Consider the following 22,150-nt stretch of genomic DNA (forward strand, 5'->3'; position numbering starts at 1 on the left):
AACTCACCTTGGAGAGTCTGAACGGTTGCTTATTTGCTTCTAAGGAGAATTGTAAGTGTTGACCACATCTGTAAAGACCTAAGTGGTTTGAGATTTGGTTTCCTAGTGACTGCCTCTTTCCCTCTGCAGTGCTGGAGCAATTTGTGATCTGGTGGGGTATGCCTACTCACAGGTCCCAAATTCCATCTAGAGAAGCGGGACCTGGAAACCACAGAGGCCTCATGGTGGAGGACACTTGTTTACCTAAGTTCTTCCCCACTCCAGCCCTGGTGAAGCCCCTAGTTTGGCTTCCTTCAGAGTTTCTATACTAACATTTATCTTTTTTCAGCTGGCTTCTCCATAAGAGAGTATTTTGTGAAAGCTGCTTTGTAATTATTTTAAATGGCATAATGCCTAAAGAGTACATTTGTCATTGGCTGAAAGCTTTTTTAGTTCTGCATAATTTTCTGAGTGTTTTCCACTTGGTACTCATGCCTCAAGATAATTATCAAAAAGGACATACATTTATTTATTTATTTTTTTTTTAAACATCTTTATTGAAGTATAATTGCTTTACAATGGTGTGTTAGTTTCTGCTTTATAACAAAGTGAATCAGTTATACATATACATATGTTCCCATATCTCTTCCCTCTTGCATCTCCCTCCCTCCCACCCTCCCTATCCCACCCCTCTAGGTGGTCACAAAGCACCGAGCTGATCTCCCTGTGCTATGCGGCTGCTTCCCACTAGCTATCTATTGTACATTTGGTAGTGTATATATGTCCATGACACTCTCTCACTCTGTCACATCTCACCCTTCCCCCTCCCCATATCCTCAAGTCCATTCTCTAGTAGGTCTGTGTCTTTATTCCCGTCTTGCCACTAGGTTCTTCATGGCCTTTTTTTTTTTTCTCCTTAGATTCCATATATATGTGTTAGCATACTGTATTTGTTTTTCTCTTTCTGACTTACTTCACTCTGTATGACAGACTCTAACTCCATCCACCTCATTACAAATACCTCCATTTCATTTCTTTTTATGGCTGAGTAGTATTCCATTGTATATATGTGCCACATCTTCTTTATCCATTCATCCGATGATGGACACTTAGGTTGCTTCCATGTCCTGGCTATTGTAAATAGAGCTGCAATGAACATTTTGGTACATGACTCTTTCTGAACTATGGTTTTCTCAGGGTATATGCCCAGTAGTGGGATTGCTGGGTCGTATGGTAGTTCTATTTGTAGTTTTTTAAGGAACCTCCATACTGTTCTCCATAGTGGCTGTATCAATTTACATTCCCACCAACAGTGCAAGAGTGTTCCCTTTCCTCCACACCCTCTCCAGCATTTATTGTTTCTAGATTTTTTGATGATGGCCAATCTGACCGGTGTGAGATGATATCTCATTGTAGTTTTTTTTTTTTTTAACATCTTTATTGAAGTATAATTGCTTTACAATGGTGTGTTAGTTTCTGCTTTATAACAAAGTGAATCAGTTATACATATACATATGTTCCCATAGCTCTTCCCTCTTGCATCTCCCTCCCTCCCACCCTCCCTATCCCACCCCTCTAGCTGGTCACAAAGCACCGAGCTGATCTCCCTGTGCTATGCGGCTGCTTCCCACTAGCTATCTATTGTACATTTGGTAGTGTATATATGTCCATGACACTCTCTCACTCTGTCACATCTCACCCTTCCCCCTCCCCATATCCTCAAGTCCATTCTCTAGTAGGTCTGTGTCTTTATTCCCGTCTTGCCACTAGGTTCTTCATGGCCTTTTTTTTTTTTTCCTTAGATTCCATATATATGTGTTAGCATACTGTATTTGTTTTTCTCTTTCTGACTTACTTCACTCTGTATGACAGACTCTAACTCCATCCACCTCATTACAAATACCTCCATTTCATTTCTTTTTATGGCTGAGTAATATTCCATTGTATATATGTGCCACATCTTCTTTATCCATTCATCCGATGATGGACACTTAGGTTGCTTCCATGTCCTGGCTATTGTAAATAGAGCTGCAATGAACATTTTGGTACATGACTCTTTTTGAACTATGGTTTTCTCAGGGTATATGCCCAGTAGTGGGATTGCTGGGTCATATGGTAGTTCTATTTGGGACATACATTTATTAATTGAAATAATAAATACTCTGTAGGTGTTCTAATAAAATGTGGTGATTTAAGGGTTAAGTGGTATATAGACTCACTCTAGAATAGCAGTAGAGCACACTTCTGTAAAAACTAAATGCAGAAGTACAGAGGGAGAAAAAAACCAAAGAAAAGTTAAATCACGGTGCACTAGGTACACAGAAACAATGGAGAGAATTTGAAGAAAAAATCGCCTCATAAGTTTAGGAAAGGTGTATTCACGAGAAATTTCATTTGCTAACTATTTTTCCTCGGTTCAAAGATTTACAGGTGCTACTTTATCTTGTCACCTTATTTGTCCATAGAGCACGTCCTCTACAAAAATAAGAGCCGTTCTGAGCTGTGACCACTTATTGACCTTATGGAGTCACTGGATGCATATTAGCCAATTTCCTGCTCTCCACCCTTTATTAGTTGACTGTTAGTCTGCCTTCCAAGAAGGAAGCAGTGACTAGAAGTTTGTCTAAGGACAAAACTGGATTACCGATTACATTTGCCTCAAATCCTCAAACTTTCTTTCATAAATAAACATAATAAGGAGCCTTGGGTGCGTGGATCTACCTCTGTCTCTTGGTAAGATCTTTTTTTTTTTTAAATTATTTATTTATTTATGGCTGTGTTGGGTCTTCGTTTCTGTGCGAGGGCTTTCTCTAGTTGCGGCAAGCGGGGGCCACTCTTCATCGCGGTGCGCGGGCCTCTCACTATCGCGGCCTCTCTTGTTGCGGAGCACAGGCTCCAGACGCGCAGGCTCAGCAATTGTGGCTCACGGGCCTAGTCGCTCTGCGGCATGTGGGATCTTCCCAGACCAGGGCTCGAACCCGTGTCCCCTGCATTGGCAGGCAGATTCTCAACCACTGCGCCACCAGGGAAGCCCTCTTGGTAAGATCTTTATCTGAAAATCTTACAACAACTCAAAGATGGAGACCAGGACAGAAGCCTGAGTAGCTTATGAGAAATAGTGGTCCCTAGGGAAGAGTGAAGAGGACTCTAATTAGCTAGTTTTTACTTCATCATTCATGTCTTACCCACAGTTTCGTCATCCAGAGTTGCACCTGCAGAAGCTTTTCAAAGTTAGGAAGATGAAGATGGGGAATTTGGAAAGTGCAGGAAATGACATAACTGCTGGCACATGATCTAGACCAGCACCGTCCAACAGTTCTTTCCGAGGTACGGACGTGTTCTAGACCTGGGCTGTCCAGCGTGGAAGCCACCAACCACACGTGACTACTGAACACTTGGACATGTGCCTCCTGTAATGGAGGAACTGAATTTTAAATTTTATTCAGTTTTAATAAATTTAAACTTAAAGAGCCACATATGCCTAGTGGCTACTTACACTGGACAGTGCAGTTTTAGACTTTCAGGTGACTTTTTTAGCTATTAGAGACCAAATCCAGATTTCCTGACTGGTTGAGTATTCAAACCTTAACCAACTCCTGAGTTTGGTTCAAACTCAAAGAAGTAGGTGGTTGAAAAGTGAAAGGGTGAAGAGAAAAAAAACATACCCTCATCTACTGATATTACTGGGGTAGAAGGAAGACACATAAACAATTCTAAACCAAGTAGATAAAAAAGAACTTTAGCTGATCACCTGAACACTTGGTATCTATACAATACCAAAAAACTATTTTACTTTTTTAAAAAAACTGAATGGAGTGAATTGGCAGATGAATTTGGCATTATGTAACACAGTAAAATATAAATGAAAAACAAACACCAGGCAGGCCTAAGTGATGTGGATTAAATTAAATATTTACGCTCTACACAACAGATCTTTCGTAAAGAGCAGTTTTATAAACCAGAAGCTTCAATAATAAAAGGGTGGAGGGAATGTTTCATTTTTGTAAGGCCTGCTGTTTGACACCTAGGCCATCCAACCCAGCTGCCAGCAGGCAACTTAGGTACCACAAAACAGAACGATCCAATTGTGTTTAAGTGCATTTGTATGCATAAATGAATAAAAAAGATGGGAGGTACATATACCCATGAATGTTGGGTTTTTATTATTGTCATTGCGTTTACCCTTTTCTGTTTTCTCCAGATTTTCAACACTGAGCAGAAACATTTTTTAAGCAAAATTTTTTTTCAAAAGACAAAAACACAGTATATACAGTATAGTAAACATTCATGTGCCTACCACCCAGATTGAACAGTTGTTCCTAACTTGTTATATTTGCCTTGACTATTTCTTTCAGCCCCTGGGTACCCTTCCCCAGTCCCATGGCCCCTTTCTCCCCATTAGCATGAGTTTAATGTGTTTTCCCACACATTTGAAGTTCTCTCCCTTCATGTGTATATATTCATGAACAACACATAGCACTACTTTACTTTTTAAAAAACTCACAGTGTTTTCCAAAGAAGACATACAAATGGCCAACAGGTACTTGAAAAGATGCTGAATACCACTTATCAGGGAAATGCAAATAAAAACCACAAGGAGATACAGTCTCACACCTGTCAGAATGGCAGTCATCAAAAACACAAGAAATAACAAGTGTTAGTGAGGATGTGGGGAAAAGAAAACCCTTGTGCACTGATGCTCAGAATGTAAACTAGTATAGACAATACGGCAGGACCTGAACTCAAACCCTGGCCATTGCAGGCAGGAGTTTTTGTTCCCCAACATTCTGCCTCCCATGGTGTCCTGGTTCTCATTTGACCATAAGACCCACCAGTGGAGAGTGATTCTCCCTTGCTGACCAAGGAAACTCAAGAACTGGAAATCAGTAAGAGGGAAGGAAAATAGAACAAGTGAGAGAAATAGAAAGAGGGGGGGGACAGTGAGAGAAAAACAGTCACTTTGGTCAAGGATGTAATGTTACTAAATTTTATGGACTCCATAGCTTGGAAAAGACAGACCGAGGTTGATAAAGATGGGGTGGAGAAGCTGTTTAGGTATCATCCTATCACGTTTTCAGCATCCCAGGTGGATTGCAGGTGGGGCTGAAGGCAGCTCTTCACTTTCCCTTGAGCAGTGTTTTCTAAACTGTAGGAGGAACCAGAGATGATTTTAGACGTCACAGTCTAGGCAGCAGTTGGATGGCAGCGTGTGAAAGTGAGATCTTTTTAAGTTGTTTTAATCCTTCTCTACCCAGTTTATTGAACAATCTGAATCAAGCGAGGTACAAACCTGAAATGTTTTCTTTTTTCCCTTCTGCCATGCTCAGTGGAATCGCTTTCTCCCATGATTTTGGGAAAGAAGGAAGAGGGAAAAATGTCTCCTCCCTAAACGATGTCGGATCCTCTTTGGCTCAGTTGCCTCTCTGGCTGACATTCTTGGCTGTTGAGGTCCCCTTGTTCTGGGCGTCTTAAATTCTGATTCTCCCATTAGCGTGAGGACGCATTCTTCAGTAGGCCCTGCGAGGTTCCCTGGCATCGGAGGGTCACTCTGGCTTGACTGCCTCAACTGCCCTCAGCTCCCATTCCATGTACTCGTCACTCTGTGGGTGTGGGGCTTGGGAGGGGTGCACCAAGGCTCCTCCAAAGCCTCTGTCTCCACACTCCTTGCTGGGGTCGCAGCTCCAGGTCAAGACGGGTTCCGACCTCCAGTGGATGGACGCCACCTCCTTCCTTACTGTTCTGTGGTCCCTGAGAGTGATTCTCTCAGGCCCCCTCGTGCCTCAGGGGAGGCAGAATTCCTGACCAAGTCAGGAGTCAGGACTGAAGGTCCTCAACCCCTCCCCCGCCCCTCTATCCAGGCATCTGCTCTTTTTGAGGCTCAGCCGCCTCCGCCTCTGATAACCTAAGAAGGTATCTGGCCTCAATTGTTTTCAACTCTATTGACGGTGGGGACACAAGAAAACCTTCTTTGTTCTCAGCCTGGGATCCCAGTCTCGGGTTCTGATTACATCAAAGCGAAATTCTCCGTTTGTGCTGGTATAAATCACCTGGCTAACTTGTTCAGTCTCCTTTTTCAAGCAGAGAGAGCAAGCCTTCCTTAGGTAACAACATGTGTCTACAAACTAAGATCATTTGGTTTTCCTTGTGTTTATTTTCACAGTACGTTTTATTTATGACAAATGATACTGATTTTGCATTTACCATAGGGATATAGTGTTTTATTTTGAAATGAATTTCTCTAAGTTTTATGTAAGTAATTTTGTTTAAAGAACAATATTTGGTTGATAATTGGTGTTGATGGTAAGTGAATATGGAAAAAATAGTGAAAGTGGTATTTGAAAGACTGAAACTAAGAAATACGCCTTAGAAATAAATGAGTTAAATTGAGCTACGGCACGTAATGTGTTTAAAGTTGCTTACCAGTAAATGCTTATTAAATGTTAGTGATTTGCTGTAGTATTGAGTATCTACTACATGTCTGGTGGGTTTCTAAAAACAGCTTTATTGAGGTCTGATTTAGATATTAGATATTTAGATATCATAAAATTCCACCATTTTTCAGTGTGTGTTCAGTGACTTTTAGTAAATTTACAGAGTCATGCATCCATCACCACAATCCAATTTCAGAGCATTTCCATCACCCCAGAAAGATCCCTCCTGCCCATTTGCAGTCTCTTCCCCTCCCTGCTCCCTCAGCCCTAGGCAACTCTAACCTGCTGGAAGTCTGTAGATTTGTCTTTTCTGGGTTTGCCTTTCCTCATGTAAATGGACTCATAATATATGTGATCTTTTTCATCTGGCTTCTTTCACTTAGCATAACGTTTTTGTGGCTCACTCATGAATAATGCTGCTATGAACATTCACACATCAGTCTTTGTGTGGACATATGTTTTCATTTCTCTTGGGTAGATGCCTAGGAGTAGAATCGCTGGGCTGTATGGTAAATTGATGTTTAACTTTTTAAGAAACTGCCAAACTGTTTTCCAAAGAGGTGGCACCATTTTACATTCCTCCCAGCAAAGTATGAGAGTGCCAGGTGTTGTAAATATATTATTTTGCAGAGATATGTGTGGTCATATCGTAAGCACTATTTTATAGGTGGGAAATCTGAGGCTGAAAGAGCTTAACTGACTTGCAGGAAGTCACACAGCCTTGACAAAGCCAGCATTCAGCCATATCTGATTCCACATCCCATCCTTTTTCTACTGTGGGACAAGGCTCTGTGCTGGGTGTCTGTTTTCTCCAGCAGAGATGGGGGAGGTGCTGCAGTAGCTTTGCTCTTGGCTCCCTCTATGGAGCCACTGGAGACGTCAGGTGAGTAATGGGGCCTCGGGGCAGGAAAGGTGTCTGGTTTTTTTGCCACCTGGTCCTGGACACCTAGCCCTGAAAATGATTTACATGACTCACGTATTTCTTTCCATTTAGAATGGAACTTCGGTCCTGCTTAACGGATGACACAGCAAATGAGCAAGCTGGGTGCCCATCCTTGTGAACTTTGACAGTCTTGTAATCACTTGGCTGTCCACAGAACTGGGAGAGATTTTTGCTTTCCTCTTGTCTCTGAGTCAGCGAGTAGTTAGTTACTGAAATCACATCCGATAACACGTCCAGGCAACTGCTGACTGCATTGTTCCCGTTACCTTGTTCTGTATGGTCGGTCAAAACACAAACAGCAGGGTGTAGAAATTGATTACCTAAAGACAAGGGAGACAACATACTCCAATTGAACGGATCAAGCAAGAATTACTGCTTTCTATAATCTCTACCTTCAGCAGGATTTTCATAAAAGTCCATCTGCTCTTATTCATAGCTTTCTACATCACTGGCTCCAGGAGCCTCATGTTGGGGTAAATGAGCATGGAGTTTGGCATTTTTCTTCATTCATCCTTCGAGGCAGCGGCCGTGTCTTGCTCAGCTTCTGTTCCCTGCAGCCCTTAGCAGGACGTCTTGTAACATCAGACTTTCATCTTATCTCACCTGGACTATTGCAGTCTGTCTCCCAATGGTCATCCTCCATCCATATCTCCTCTGTGAAGCCCATTTTCCATGCTGTCTCTTGTACTTTCTTTTAAAACACATCTTTTTATTCAAAGGGAAATAGTGACTTTTTTCATTTGATTAGATTCATGGTGTTGCAAATATGGCAAAGGTAGCACCATGCATGGCAGTGCATTTAAAGATGCCCACTGATTTATGGTATGGCCAAAAGAAAAAAAATATATTTTAAGACTGTCAATTGCTGCAGGAAAAAATCCATATTCTTTAGGAGGTTATAAAAGACCATTTGTATCCTGGCTCTGGTACTTGCAGGTGGACTTCTCACTATTCTCTTTCCTTCTCTGCCTTACCTGAAAGGACCTCTTAGTCACTCTCCTTACATCTCCCAGCACCTGCGGCAGGCCTGGACGTAAAGCAGTGCTCAGTAAATACTGCGCGGTAGATGATAGTTGTTTTGGCCTTTTAAGAGCTCTATTAATTCTATAAGGCTTCAAGGGAGACTTCTACTAATTCCTAGGAATTCTTTCTTCATAACAGAGGAGGTATAAGAATGGTAAATAAATGTCACTATTTCTTCTTCCCTTCAGAGTGAAACCACTGATTCTTTCAACCTGTGTCTTAAATTTTTTTAAATTGAAGTTTAGTTGATTTACAATATTGTGTTAGTTTCAGGTGTACAGAAAAGTGATTCAGTGATATATATTTATATATATATATTTTCCAGTTCTTTTCCATTATAGGTTATTACAAGATATTGAATTTATGTTCCCTGTGCTATACAACAGTAAACCCTTGTTTATTTTATATATAGTCATGTGTATCTGTTAATCCCAAACTCCTAATTTATCCCTCCCTTTGGTAACCTTGAGTTTGTTTTCTATGTTTGTGAGTCCTTTTCTGTTTTGTATTATTTTTTAGTTTCCACATATAAGTGATATTATATAATATTAGTCTTTCTCTGTGTCTTAAATTTTTTTAAGGCCAAATTTTTATTTTGAAATCGCAGAAGTGCCCACCTCTCAAAGTGGAAGAAATTTGTAAAGTTAAATTTTTTTAAGGCCAAATTTTTATTTTAAAATCGCAGAAGTGCCCACCTCTCAAAGTGGAAGAAATTCGTAAAGAAATAGCAAGGGTGCTAAGTTTCCTAACATTAGACGGTTTAGTGAAATGTAATTTGAAAGGATTTAATGGTCATTTAAACTTGAACTGCTAATTATTTTCTTAGGAAAACAAAAATAAGTAAATAAAGGAAAGAAAACATAAATGAAAGTTCTCCATAAGATACTAAAGATGGTACATGCTTTACAAACCACATTGGGGTCAGCAGTACCCTAAATGCTGTTCTAGGAAATGGATGATTTAAGACCACCGAGAGAATCTTAAAATTTAGCCAATTTCAGATTAGTATATACATTTGTAAATTTAATGATATAGTAATGGTTTTACCATCAAAATATCCTATCTATTATGTGTGACCACCCACATAAGCAAATTGACATTATAATAGAATCAAGTATTAAACCCTTTAATTCTATACTGATAGGCATTATTTAAAAACTAAACCACGGACCCCAAAAAACCTAGGAAAAATGTGTAGCAAATTTGACAGCAGCTTTATTGGAATATAATTCACAAATCATAGAATTCCACTTTTAATTTTTTTTTTTTTTGGCTGTGCCTAGCAGCTTTGCGGGATCTTAGTTCCCCAACCAGGGATCGAATCCGCGCTCCTTGCAGTGGAAGCATGGAGTCCTAACCACTGGTCTGCCAGGGAATTCCCTCCACTTTCAATTTTCCTTTCTTTAAACACTTTGCATTTATTTACACTTGAGAAAAGTCCTGGAGGAGCGTATACATGGCACTGTGTAACGAGGGAGCTTCCTTTTTCCAGAGCAGCAGGTTGTAGTCATTCTAAAACTAAAAAACTTTTGTACATTATTCCAATAGCTTATACTTATCGAGTTTAATCAAATGCAAATGAATAATAAAAATCATTGAATATATTTTTCACAAATTGGTTTTTAAAGCAACAAAGTTTATATTAACACTGGTAACGCTTAATTAAAATACTGTCACATTTATAAACACATATAAACATTTATTGACTCTTTACTATGTGCCATATACTGTCCTAAGCAATTTAGTACTGTGCTACCTCATTTGATCTTTACAAGAACTATATCAGATAGGTACTATTATTTTTCCCATTTTCTGGATGAGGAAATTGAAGCATTTATCCAAGTGTGCATAGCTAATAAGTGACAGAACCATGATTCGAAGTGATTTAGGCCAGCTCAAAACTGTGCTATCAACCATTATGCTAAGCTGCTTCTCTGGGAAAATAGTACAGGGAATTAAATTGTGGCTTTTAAATATGAAATCATAAGTTTTTTCTGAGTCCGTCAAGCACCCTGTAAATGGAAGTCACTGTGAAAATTAAATACAGATTGAGCTTTCCTCCCAAATTCTGGACCACCTCTCACTATCACGAAGCTTGACCTGGTTTTTAGTCATATTTTACCCCCTCAGTTTTGCGGACTCAACTTATCTGTGGGGTGCTTCTTTTCCTCACTTCTAGATTTAACAAGATATATTTTAATTTGGGGTCATTTCATTAGGAATGAAAAAGCAAATTCATAAGGAACATAGTTTTTATATAACAGTTTTATATAACAGATGGAAGCACTCCTTATTCTGAAGCTCAGTCTTATTTTTTCTTGCATTGGTTTTTTCTCCTCAGTTTTACTGACTTCATTGACTTCTCTCTTGGGTGCTCATGTTCATTTCTTCTAGATTTACGAATGCATATTTTTATAACTCTTGACCATATCGTTAGGCATGAAATAGCAAATTAAAGGGGACATAGGTTTTATATCCGATAGAAGAGGTAACTTTTTTATTATTTAGGCTTTAAAAATATTTAGTGTTTTTGAATAGCTGACTGGTATTCAGAAGTCAGTAGGAAAGATACAGAAGGGCCTTCAATGAAAAATGAGTTCCCTGTTGTTTTTTATTCTGCCTTTGATAGAAGTGACTGCTGTTACCATGTTATCATCATGTTGTGGGAGAGATTTTATCTTCAAGAAAGCATCTTGTCCTCAGTTTCTTAGACTTACTTTTAAATGACTGCCTCCTACTTGTTTTGTTTCAGCATTTTAATGGTAATTGTCCATTGCCTTATGTTGTCCTTTCTTTCCAATAACAGGTCATCAGATATTGTATTGTTGTTCAATGGTTTATTTAAATTTATTAATTTATTTATTGAAGTACAGTTGATTTATTTAATGTGTTAATTACTGCTGTACAGCAAAGTGACTCAGTTATACATATATATACATTCTTTTTCATACTCTTTTCCATTATGGTTTATCACAGGATATTGACTGTAGTTCCCTGTGCTATACAGTAGGACCTTGTTGTTTATCCATTCTATATACACCAGTTTGCATCTGCTAATCCCAAACTCCCAATCCATACTTCCCCCAACCTCCTCCCCTTGATAAACACAAGTCTATTCTCTATGTCCCTGATTCTGTTTCTGTTTTGCAGATAGGTTCATTTTTGTCATATTTTAGATTCCACATATAAGTGATATCATATGGTATTTGTCTTTCTCTTTCTGACTTACTTCACTTTTTTTTTTTTAATTAACACAACCAGTTTTGTTTTTTTTTTAATTTTTGGCTGCGATGGGTCTTTGTTGCTGTGCACAGGCTCTCTCTAGTTGTGATGAGTGGGGGCTACTCTTCATTGCGGTGCGCATGCTTCTCATTGAGGTGGCTTCTCTTGTTGCGGAGCATGGGCTCTAGGCGCGCGGGCTTCAGTAGTTGTGGCGTGTGGGCTCAGTAGTTGTGGCTCACAGGCTCTAGAGAGCAGGCTCAGTAGTTGTGGTGCACAGGCTTAGTTGCTCCGCAGCATGTGGGATCTTCCCGGACCAGGGCTTGAACCCGTGTCCTCTGCATTGGCAGGTGGATTCTTAACCACTGCACCACCAGGGAAGCCCCTGACTTACTTCACTCAGTATGATAATCTCTAGTTGCCTCCATGTTGCTGCAAATGGCATTATTTTGTTCTTTTTTATGGCTGAGTAGTATTCCATTGTATATGTATATACCACATCTTCTTTATCTTCAATGGTTTATTTCTTAAGCTCTGTGAGGATACATGGATTTTCATTCTATTATTCCTTATATCTTTTGGTATGAAATATTTCATGATCAATTTAAAATATTATGTAACTATCAAAAAGTTACATATAAAGCCAATATAATAACATGGAAAACATTGCTATAAAATCACGTTGTATAAATTAAAAATAATGACAACAATGTAAAAGCCACCAAAAAATCTGGCAAAGCAAGACCCACCACCCCCAAAGTTAACACCTTTTCCTTTGGGTGGTGGTGTTATTACTTCCTTTTAAAAAATATTTCATCTATTTTCTTTTATAATTGGCATTGTACTATAACTTAAAAATAGTAAACTTATTTTTAAAAACAAGCACAATATATTTTTTAGGTAGTAAACCATTTGCACTATTATATTGCATTTGATTTGTAAGTTAATATTCCACTTACCTTGGGATCTAGCATCACGTGTGAGCTGTAAAAGGATGGGGAGGGCAGAGATGGAGTTCACTGGTACTGAAGCTAGTTGCCAGAGGGGTGTGAAAACTGGGTGGACCAAGGGTTGCTGCTAGAGATTCTTGAAGTTTATGAGGAAGATTTTTCTGATGGTTATGGATAATTGAAGTTGGCTTCCAGTGAGATTTGAGGTAGCAGCAAATGTCCTCAGACTCAAAATGCGCAACATAAATTAACTTCGTTGCAAGAAAGAATAAATGAATAAGTCAGGGCTAATATTGAAATGGAGGCTCTGAACTCAAGCTTAGATATTAGAATATTCTCGAAGTTTCCAATGAATCTTAGACTTCTAGAATATTCACAGGTCTTTGAGAGCATCTGTTTTAACTTCCTCATGTGATAATTGAGCAAACTAAACGCCAGCCAAGTAAGCAAAAGAAGGAACTCTTCTCACTTCTTTAATTGTATTAGTTCCTGTGTCAAAACCAAACCAAACAGTTCCCTAAAATTTTCACAGGAAAATATACTACAAATTCCTTGGTCTGCTCTTTGCCAGTCATAGAAAACCCTTGACAATCCGGCTCCAATCTCTCTTTCTACCTGATCCCACATTAATCCTCCAGAAATGCATGGAGTTTCTGCTATCCTCTGCTTCCCAACCTCACCACCTGTGTTGACACCATTGTCTCCCTCACCAATAAGGCCCTCATCCCTTCTCTCTGCCTAGTGAAAACAATTTATCTTTCAAGATACAACTAAAACACTTGGTGGGTTGGTTATTATCCAGATGCAACATAATAAGTGTCTTGATTTGGCTGACGGTGTGGAAATAAAGTAGAATGCAAAAAAATTTGTGCTAGAGATGGGGAAGAATGAAGAAGCCATGGGGAATAATAATAATATCGATAATAATAATAATAAACATAATGCCAATAATAACTACTAACATTTATTGTATGCTTACTATGTGCTACACCCTGTGTGAACCATTTTTATATTCATTATCACACTTAATAATATTCTCAATAAGTCTGTGAAATAGTGTATCAGGATTGTGTTACATATAACAGAGAACACTTTTACAAGAGTTTAAGAAGTCAGGTTGGTTTTTTTTCTTCTTCCATTTTTAAAAATTTGTTTTATTTTTTATTTTTTCAAAATTTTATTGGAAAAAAAATTTTATTGGAGTATAGTTGATTTACAATGTTGTGTTAGTTTCAGGTGTACAGCAAAGTGAATCAGTTATACGTATACATATATCCACTCTTTTTTTTTCTTCCATTTAATAAAGAGCCCAGTCAAGTTTTATGTGTTACTCAATGACATCACTAAGAATCCTATCTTCTTTCTTCACTCTTCTCAGCATATGTCTTTCATTTTCATGGTAATAGTATCACTGACACTTCTCCAGACATTGCATCTGCCTCCCAGAGAGAAAGGACAATGAATATCTCTTCTCAAGGACCTCCATCAACATCTTTTTGGTCAGAACTATGTCTTATCATCACCTCTAGTTGCAAAGGAGGCTGTGAGATCATTAAATAAAATTTTGTTAATAAGGAAGAAGGAGGATGGATAATTTGGAAAACAACCCTCAAGGTTATCCTCATATTATAGATGAGGAAAGTGGGGTGTAAGAATGCTTAGAAACAGTGTTGGAAGTAGGTGTGACAGCAGAGCCCAAGTTATTAACCATTTACATTACACGGCACTATTTTTAAAATGGCTTTTGTCCTGCTCTCCACTTAAAATGGCGTGTAAACGATTGGAACACACTTTGTGCCACCTTTTCCTTCTCTGGCACCTTCTCTTCCTCTTTGCTGCTGTCTTTCCCCCTCAGATCTCAGAGACGAGGCTGCAGTTTTTAGTTAGGGCTGGAGGGAAAAAAACTGGCATAGTTCTTCATTTTCTTTCCCATTTGAAATCCTCGATATTGTTTTAGGAAACAAGAGAGAGGATGATTTAATAGGATTTGGTAAGTGATTAAGTATGGAGCTTGACATAGAGTCAAACAAAATCTTTTGGTTTTGATCACAAGTTGTTTGGGTCATGGAAGATACATATGAATAAGAAAGGAGAGTGGTTAAATTTCCTGTGTTAAGTTTCAGGTATTGGTAAAACTTCCAGATAGGTAACTGGATAATCGTGGGTGAGGCAATCATAAGACGCAGAGGAGAATAAAAGTAAGGTGAATGTATGAGAAAGCGATAATCCTGTCCCCACTGGAATAATAAAATGTATTTGTTTTGCTTATTTCTAAACTTGTTTGTAACAAGGCTTTATATGCCTGAGGATGAAAAAAAGAGAGGGTAATATTTCAGTCTTGAAGATAACAAAACAACGACTTTTTTTTTTAAAGGAGCATCCTCAATTTACATCCATGTCTGCACTGCGGGAACAGACAGCATCTTATGAAACTCTGTGAACCGATTCTATGGACTGGGGTGATGGAAGAAACACAAAAATAGGGAATTCAATCAGAGAGCTCCCATGATGTATGACACCGCGAAATCAGATTCAGACCTCTCAATAGCGGGGAGGGTGTTACTTTTCATCATCTCGTGAATATATTCTTTATTCCAAGTATGGCAAAAGTCAATGCTGTAAGTGTTTACTCTCCAGTCTTCATCAGACATTAGGGTATATTGATAAACACAGTATTAGAATCATCTTAATGGGTGAAATTTTCTGAGCTCTGCATAGGGTACTCTTAGGGTGCGTCGTATTTTTTGCTGTTACTTATAGTGTGGTCCACGGACCAGCGGGAACAGCATCTGTTAGAAATACAGAGTCTCAGAGCCTACCCCAGAACTTCTGAATTACGATCTGCATTTTAAACAGGATCCCTACATGATCTGTATGTGAATTAAAATTTGGGAAGCACTGATGTAACCAATTAAGAAAGTGTATGGAATGCATTATAAAAGCCCCTTGGTTTTCAGTAACTGTTATAAAGGAGTGATTATTGGTCTTTATGGGATCCTGGACTCCCTGGAATGCGCTGGAAACTATGAAATCTCCCCTCAGAGAAATGCACATAAGAAGTTGAACATGGTACTTTGCCTAAAAGTTTTTAGAGGGATTCATAGTCTCAAGACTAAAAGCCAGGGTCTTATTTTCCTTTTCTAACCTGGAGGAACACTTTCCAACAACTGACATGTGAGTGGGCTGATTAACTAGGGCATGAACACAATCTGAATAGTTGAGACGCTTCCATGTGTGTGACTTTTGTGTGAACAAACAAAATTAAAAAGTATTTTTTCTAGAAACCTAGTCACCAGCAGTGACTGCATTTGTAGGTACTAGTGATTCATGTTTCTTCCTGGTGAGGAAATAAAAAATTTTAAACGTAAAAAAAAATTTGATTTTGTCTAGACCGAAATGAAAAGAAATTTGCTGCCAGCCTAGAATTTGAAAGCAGCCTTGAGGGGAAAGAATCCTGCTTAATTCTCAAGCTCTCGGGTGGTTATTTTAATACTATAAGAAAGAGAAGTTAAGAGAATATTTACATTCCATGACCACAGGAGTAGAGTAAATAAAAAACACTGGGAAGGAGCAGGAAAGGTCTTACTTAAATTTAAATCTATGCAGGACCCGTCTCTTGTTAATATTTACTGAGAAGGAGCAAAAAGCTTAAACAACTTAAAATCCACACATCATGGTTGGCATTAAAAACAATGGAGTTTTTCCCTCATTTCTTACAGTCTCCTATTTTTAATAGGGAGACGTTGTCCTCACTAACAGAGGATTATTTCTCTAACCAATGGGACTCACTTTGCTTCCTCTCAGTCTTTAAAATTATGCATTCATGGCCCTGGTGGCAGTAACGCTGCTCTACTCTTCTTTGTCGCCATATGTGCTGGAAAAAATCCACCCCAATTTTTTTCATCTGATTTGCATCAGCAATATCTATTTCTGAGGATTATTCATGGATTACCCATCAATATTCAGAACAACGTTTCTGTGGATCTTAATCTTTGCTATATTTGGCATAGGATTTTGTTTTCTAAAAAATTTTCCATTTCCTTTCTCCCACTCAGCAGAAGACTAACCCCAGTTAACTGTTTGGTTGGCCAATATATTTGCAATCTCACTTAGATCAAAAGGTGCCATCCACATGAAAGGCACAGCAAGCTGAAGCGGTACAGAAAGAAGGGCTTAACTCAAAATAGAAATTGCCCAGCATTTATTTTTTAAAATTAAGCTTTAAGTAAACCAAAAAGTTGCTCTGAATGTTTCATTGTGAAAATTCTTAGAAAGTATTTTCTTCAATGTTTTCTAGGAGCTTTTCCAAAACTGGTCATTCACATCTTCTTAGCTTACTCTAGTGAAGTTGTTGTTGGTGGTGGTTTTGTTGTTTGTTTCTTTTTTCATTTTGCTCCCCAATACTACTTTTCCCATCAGAATCTGCAGTTGTCTTTCTCTTTCTCTTCTATCCACGGTCATGTCCTTCTGTCATTTTCTCCCATGCTCGTTCAGCTAGAGGGGAAGCCAAATCATGAACAGGAGGAAAAAGTTGGCAAAAGACCACAGCTTTGTTTAAAACAGTCTACATTTAATACAGCTCTTTGGCTTCTGCCTAGAAAGTAACCTTCTCTCATAAACAACCAGCAAGGCAGCAACTCCAGTGGTTTAGCCACAAGTGAAAGCACAGAGGGGGCTTCAGGGCTGCTACCTACAAACCACTTGGGAACCAAACAGGAGGGATCAGAGAAAGGAGAATTGTAGATTGCCCAGCTGTATTTCCTGTTGTGAGGGAGGAGTGCAGAGAGGATCAGAAGTAACCTTGGCAAGTGGGCAGAGCACAGGCCACATGGTAAAGCAGGTCAGGTGTGCCTGGAGCAGAAACCTCGCCCCGGGATCCAGAAAATCCTTCTGAATAACTGAGCCATCTCGCACTTCTCACTTCTTAAAGGACAAAGCTAAGTGCGTAGCAGGCTTTCCATACCTACATATTTTTCTATGGTGCTTCCTATGATTCTTGTTACTGTTAAGGAAAACTATTAATTTGTATTTAATTATTGTGTGTGTGGTCACCATTTCAAACTCTCTTACAGACCCAATTGTATATCAACACATATGCTCTGGATTTCTGCACATAATGCTGACTTTTTTCCTCCTTTCGAATAATTATCTCGTTTTTGTTTTTTGTGTTATTGCAGTGGTTTGAGCTTCCAGGGCAGTGTTAAATACTTGCAATAAATGTGGCATTGTTGTTCTCTCCTTTTAATAGAAATGTTTTAGTTGATTATCATAAGTTGTATACTATAGTGGGTTGAGTTGTGTCCCCCGAAAAGATATGTTAAAGTCCTAACTTTTGGTACCTGTGAATATTGACCTTATTTGCTGATGTAATCAAGTTAAGGTGAGCCCTAAATCCAGTGACTGCTGTCCTCTCAGGCGAAGGTGATTTGGAGACACACGCATACAGGCAGAGGGAAGACAGTCATGTGATGGCAGAGGCAGAAATTGGAGTGATGACACTACAGGCCAAGGAATGTCAAGGATTGCCAGCCACCAGCAGAAGCTGGGATAGGGCAAGGAAGGATTCTTTCCCAGGGCCTTCAGAATGAACATAACCTTGCCAGTACCTTGTCTTTAAACTTCTAGCCACCAGAACTGTGAGAGAATAGATGTCTATTGTTTCAAGCCATCCAGTTTATGGTAATTTGCTCCTAGAAAACTAATACAGATATTGTCTGTGTTTTAAAACAGATATTTAAGAAGAGCAGTTCTCTTTGATTATGTTTTAGAAAACTAACAATGAGTACTCTTTTATCTATTGAATACTTGCTAAATTTGTATTTTAGTTTTTAATGTCTTTATATATTTTTATACACATAGATTATTTTATATAAATCCACAAATATGATGCTATGATATCCTGGATTTTATGTTTTTAATGTTGTAGGGGTTTTTTTGTTTGTTTTTTTGGTATTTTTGCTTTTTTTGCTTGGCATTCTCCTCCCCTTCTCCCCCCCATGCCCTCCCCACATTACCCTAACCCAGGGAACTAGATACCGCATGCATGCCGCAACGAAGATCCCGCACAACTAAGACCCAGCGCAGCCAAATAAATAAATAAATATTTTAGAAAATAAAGTAATATCTAATAATTAATTTCCATTTTCCTGATGCTTAAAGTTTGAGTATGTTTTATATAGTTTTGGACATTTGGATTTGCTTGTCTGCCTTGAAATTTTAATACACCTTGTCTATTTTACTTTTGGGTTGTTTGCCCTTTCTTACAAATTTATAAGATATTACTTTTTGTGCTCTGTATAGCAAAAATTTTAATATATTGTTTATTGACTTTGTTTGTGGTATATATAGCCAAAGTTTTTATTTACATGCAACTAAAATATGCCTATTGTCTCCATTATAGATGTTTTCCCCCATTACAGCTCCTTGGTTTCCAGTCTTGGTGAAGAAGGTTGCCAATGTTCCTAGAAGAGATGGCACATATAATGAATTAGATCGTCTTAGAACACTTTTATTGTTTCATTGTTATGTTTAAGTCTTTTAGTATTTTTTGTTTATATTATGTTTACCCAAAAAACCTAAGAGACTTTGGTAAATCCTAATCATATTATAAACAAATGGAGATTAAATTCTCCTTTTCGAATTCATAATCAATTAAAAAAAATTTCTTGACTTACTATAACTGTCAGAAATCCCCAAAACAATCCGAACAGCCTTCCTGAGGTATAAGTGACATTAAGCTGCACATGTTTAAAGTGGGCACCTTAATCAGCTGTGAAAAATGTACACATCCATGAATCCATCACCATAGTCAAGAAAGTGAACATACCTTCAAAAGTTTCCTTCTGCACCTTTGTAATCCCTCTCCCTCCTCCCTCCCCCACAGGCAATCAGATCTGCTTCCAATCACTACACGTTAGTTTGACTTTGTCTAGAATTTTATATAAATGGAATCATGAAGTATGTACTCTCTCTCTCTCTCTTTTTTTATTTTTTGGTCTGGCTTATTTTACTCAGCATAATTATTTTGAGATGAATTTACATGATGGCATGTATCAATAGCTTATTTCTTTTTTTAATGTAAATTTATTTATTTTTGGTTGCGTTGGGTCTTGGTCGCTGCGCGCGGGCTTTCTCTAGTTGCGGCGAGTGGGGGCTACTCTTCGTTGCCGTGCGCGGGCTTTTCATTGCGATGGCTTCTCTTGTTGCGGAGCACGGGCTCTAGGCACGCGGGCTTCAGTAGTTGTGGCACATGGGCTCGGTAGTTGTGGCTCGCGGGCTTAGTTGCTCTGTGGCATGTGGGATCTTCCTGGACCAGGGCTCGAACCCGTGTCCCCTGCATTGGCAGATGGATTCTTAACCACTGCAACACCAGGGAAGCCCAATAGTTTATTTCTTTTTATTGCTGGGTAGCACTCCATTGTGCAGATATACCACAATACATTTACCCATTCACCTGTTAATGGACATTCCATTCCGCATTGGTTCTCATGCGTAGAGAGTAGGCTTCTCCACACATTTTACATTCACGTTTATTACCTGGATGGGTTCTTCACATACAATAAGCAGTAGGATTCCAGGGACTTTTCCACCCTTAATACATTCATAGGGTGTCTCATCTATACGAATGTTGTAATATTTAATGAAGCATGGTTTCTGCTTGAAGGTTTTTGCACATTCACTGTATTTATAGGGCATCTCTCAAATGAGAATTTTCACTTGCCATTGAATACCTTCTCACCTTCCTCCCATGCATAGGGTTTATCTCCAGTAAGACCTCGCTAGCATCTAATAAGGCTTGACTTCTGAATAAAAGCTTTCTCATACCTACTACATTGATAAGATTTCTCTCTTGCATGGATTTGATGAATACTGAAGTTTCCCCTTTTGTCTGCAGATTTTCCACATTCATTACATTCAGGGAGTTTCTTTCCAGTATGGATGTTTTGATCCGTAATGAGGCATTGCATCTAGGTAAAGACATTTCCACATTGATTACACTCAGGAGGCTGTTTCCAGTATGGATATTCTCATGCTCTGTGAGATGTGATTTGCTATTGGTGCGGGGGTTGCCCTCTTTCTTTAGATGCACAGCGTCCCTCCAGCATGCCTTCTTTGATTTCTAATGAGAAATGACATGTGAGTACAAGCTTTCCTTCTCCTTATAATGATGTGTGTGAGCTTTTTCTATGACAGCGGAAGTCTTTTCCACCTTTATCACTTTTATATGATTTCCTCCTTGTATGGATTCTGAAATGTAGAGTGAGGGATGAGATTCAAGAGAACACTTGAGGGACTCTCCTGGTGGCGCACTGGTTAAGCATCCGCCTGCCAGTGCAGGGGATACAGGTTCCAGCCCTGGTCTGGGAAGATCCCACATGCTACAGAGCAACTAAGCCCGTGCGCCACAACTACAGAAGCCTGCGTGCCTGGAGCCTGTGCTCCGCAACAAGAGAAGCCACCGCAATGAGAAGCCCTCGGCAACTAGAGAAAGCCCGCGCACAGCCACGGAAGACGCAACATAGCCAATAAATAAATAAATTAAATAAATCTATTTTTTTAAAAAAAGAGAACACTTGAAAGAGAGAGAGAGAGAAAGAACACTTGAGTCCAATCAGCACATGCTTGAATGCACAGTCTCCAGGACACATTTTCTCATGATCTCTGAGGTATTGCTTCAGGCTAAAGGTTTTTCCACACTCATTATGTTCATGAGTTTTTCCTCCAGTATGAATTTTTTTACGCTTAAGGAGATTTGCTTTGCCTAGAAGCTTTCCAACATTCCTTCAATGCTAAAGTTTCTCTTTAGTATTAATTCTCAGATATCTGCTGACATTATATTTCTGAGAGAAGACTATTTTCACAATGATTACCCCTAGATGAGATCACTACACATAGGAGGAACCATAGCAAACTCATTATATTCATAATCGTTCTTGCTTACACAGATTCCCTCATACTGAAACCTAAGTTGTGGTCCAAATTTTTCAAACTGAGCCATATTCATAAAAATGTTTTCTTGAAGGAATGATGTTTGATGGGAAGTACTTTTCTTTTCCTTTTTTTTTCTTTAAGGAAGTATTTTTCAATTTCATATATTTTCTTTTTCCTTGACTGTATTTCAGGGAGAAAGATGCAGTTTGACTCAGGGTCTTCCTGCTGCTTTTCTCGCTGCTTATTAACTTCTGCTGGACATCACCTCCTTTGCAGTTCTTTCTCCAACATCTGTGGCTCTAGCTGTTTGAACTGAAGATGGTATATCCACTCTTGTGACTTAAGATCTCTGGGAGTCTGGGACACAAACAAAAGCAGATACCCCATAACAGCTAGTTCTTCTGCAGCCATCTTATCTATTTTTCTTAAAAAGCTGATTTTTTTTTTTTTTTTGACCTCACCGCATGGCTTGGGAGATTTTTAGTTCCCCGACCAGGGATCGAACCTGGGCCCCCTGCAGTAGAAACGCAGAGTCCTAACCACTGGACCGCCAGGGATAAAAACCTGCTTGTATTTTCCACTCCATAATTAAGTGTGTCCGATTTTATATAAAAATCATATTTTAATATAATTATCTGCTCAATTCCTTGGCTTTTTCATTTCACATCTTAAAA

At 38.8% G+C, this 22,150-nt stretch overlaps 1 protein-coding gene and 1 non-coding gene across 2 annotated transcripts in view; one reads left to right on the top strand and one right to left on the bottom strand.

The window, feature by feature from the left end:
* PRDM10 (PR/SET domain 10) overlaps nt 1-22,150 on the top strand; it is a 125,048-nt gene that overhangs the window by 13,019 nt on the left and 89,879 nt on the right. The window lies entirely within an intron of this gene.
* Nucleotides 21,961-22,033, bottom strand: TRNAR-UCU (transfer RNA arginine (anticodon UCU)). The gene has a single exon. It is a non-coding gene; the product is annotated as a tRNA-Arg (tRNA).

This window comes from Eubalaena glacialis, chromosome 10 (assembly GCF_028564815.1).
Source record: "Eubalaena glacialis isolate mEubGla1 chromosome 10, mEubGla1.1.hap2.+ XY, whole genome shotgun sequence".
In the NCBI taxonomy this organism is placed as follows: domain Eukaryota; kingdom Metazoa; phylum Chordata; class Mammalia; order Artiodactyla; family Balaenidae; genus Eubalaena; species Eubalaena glacialis.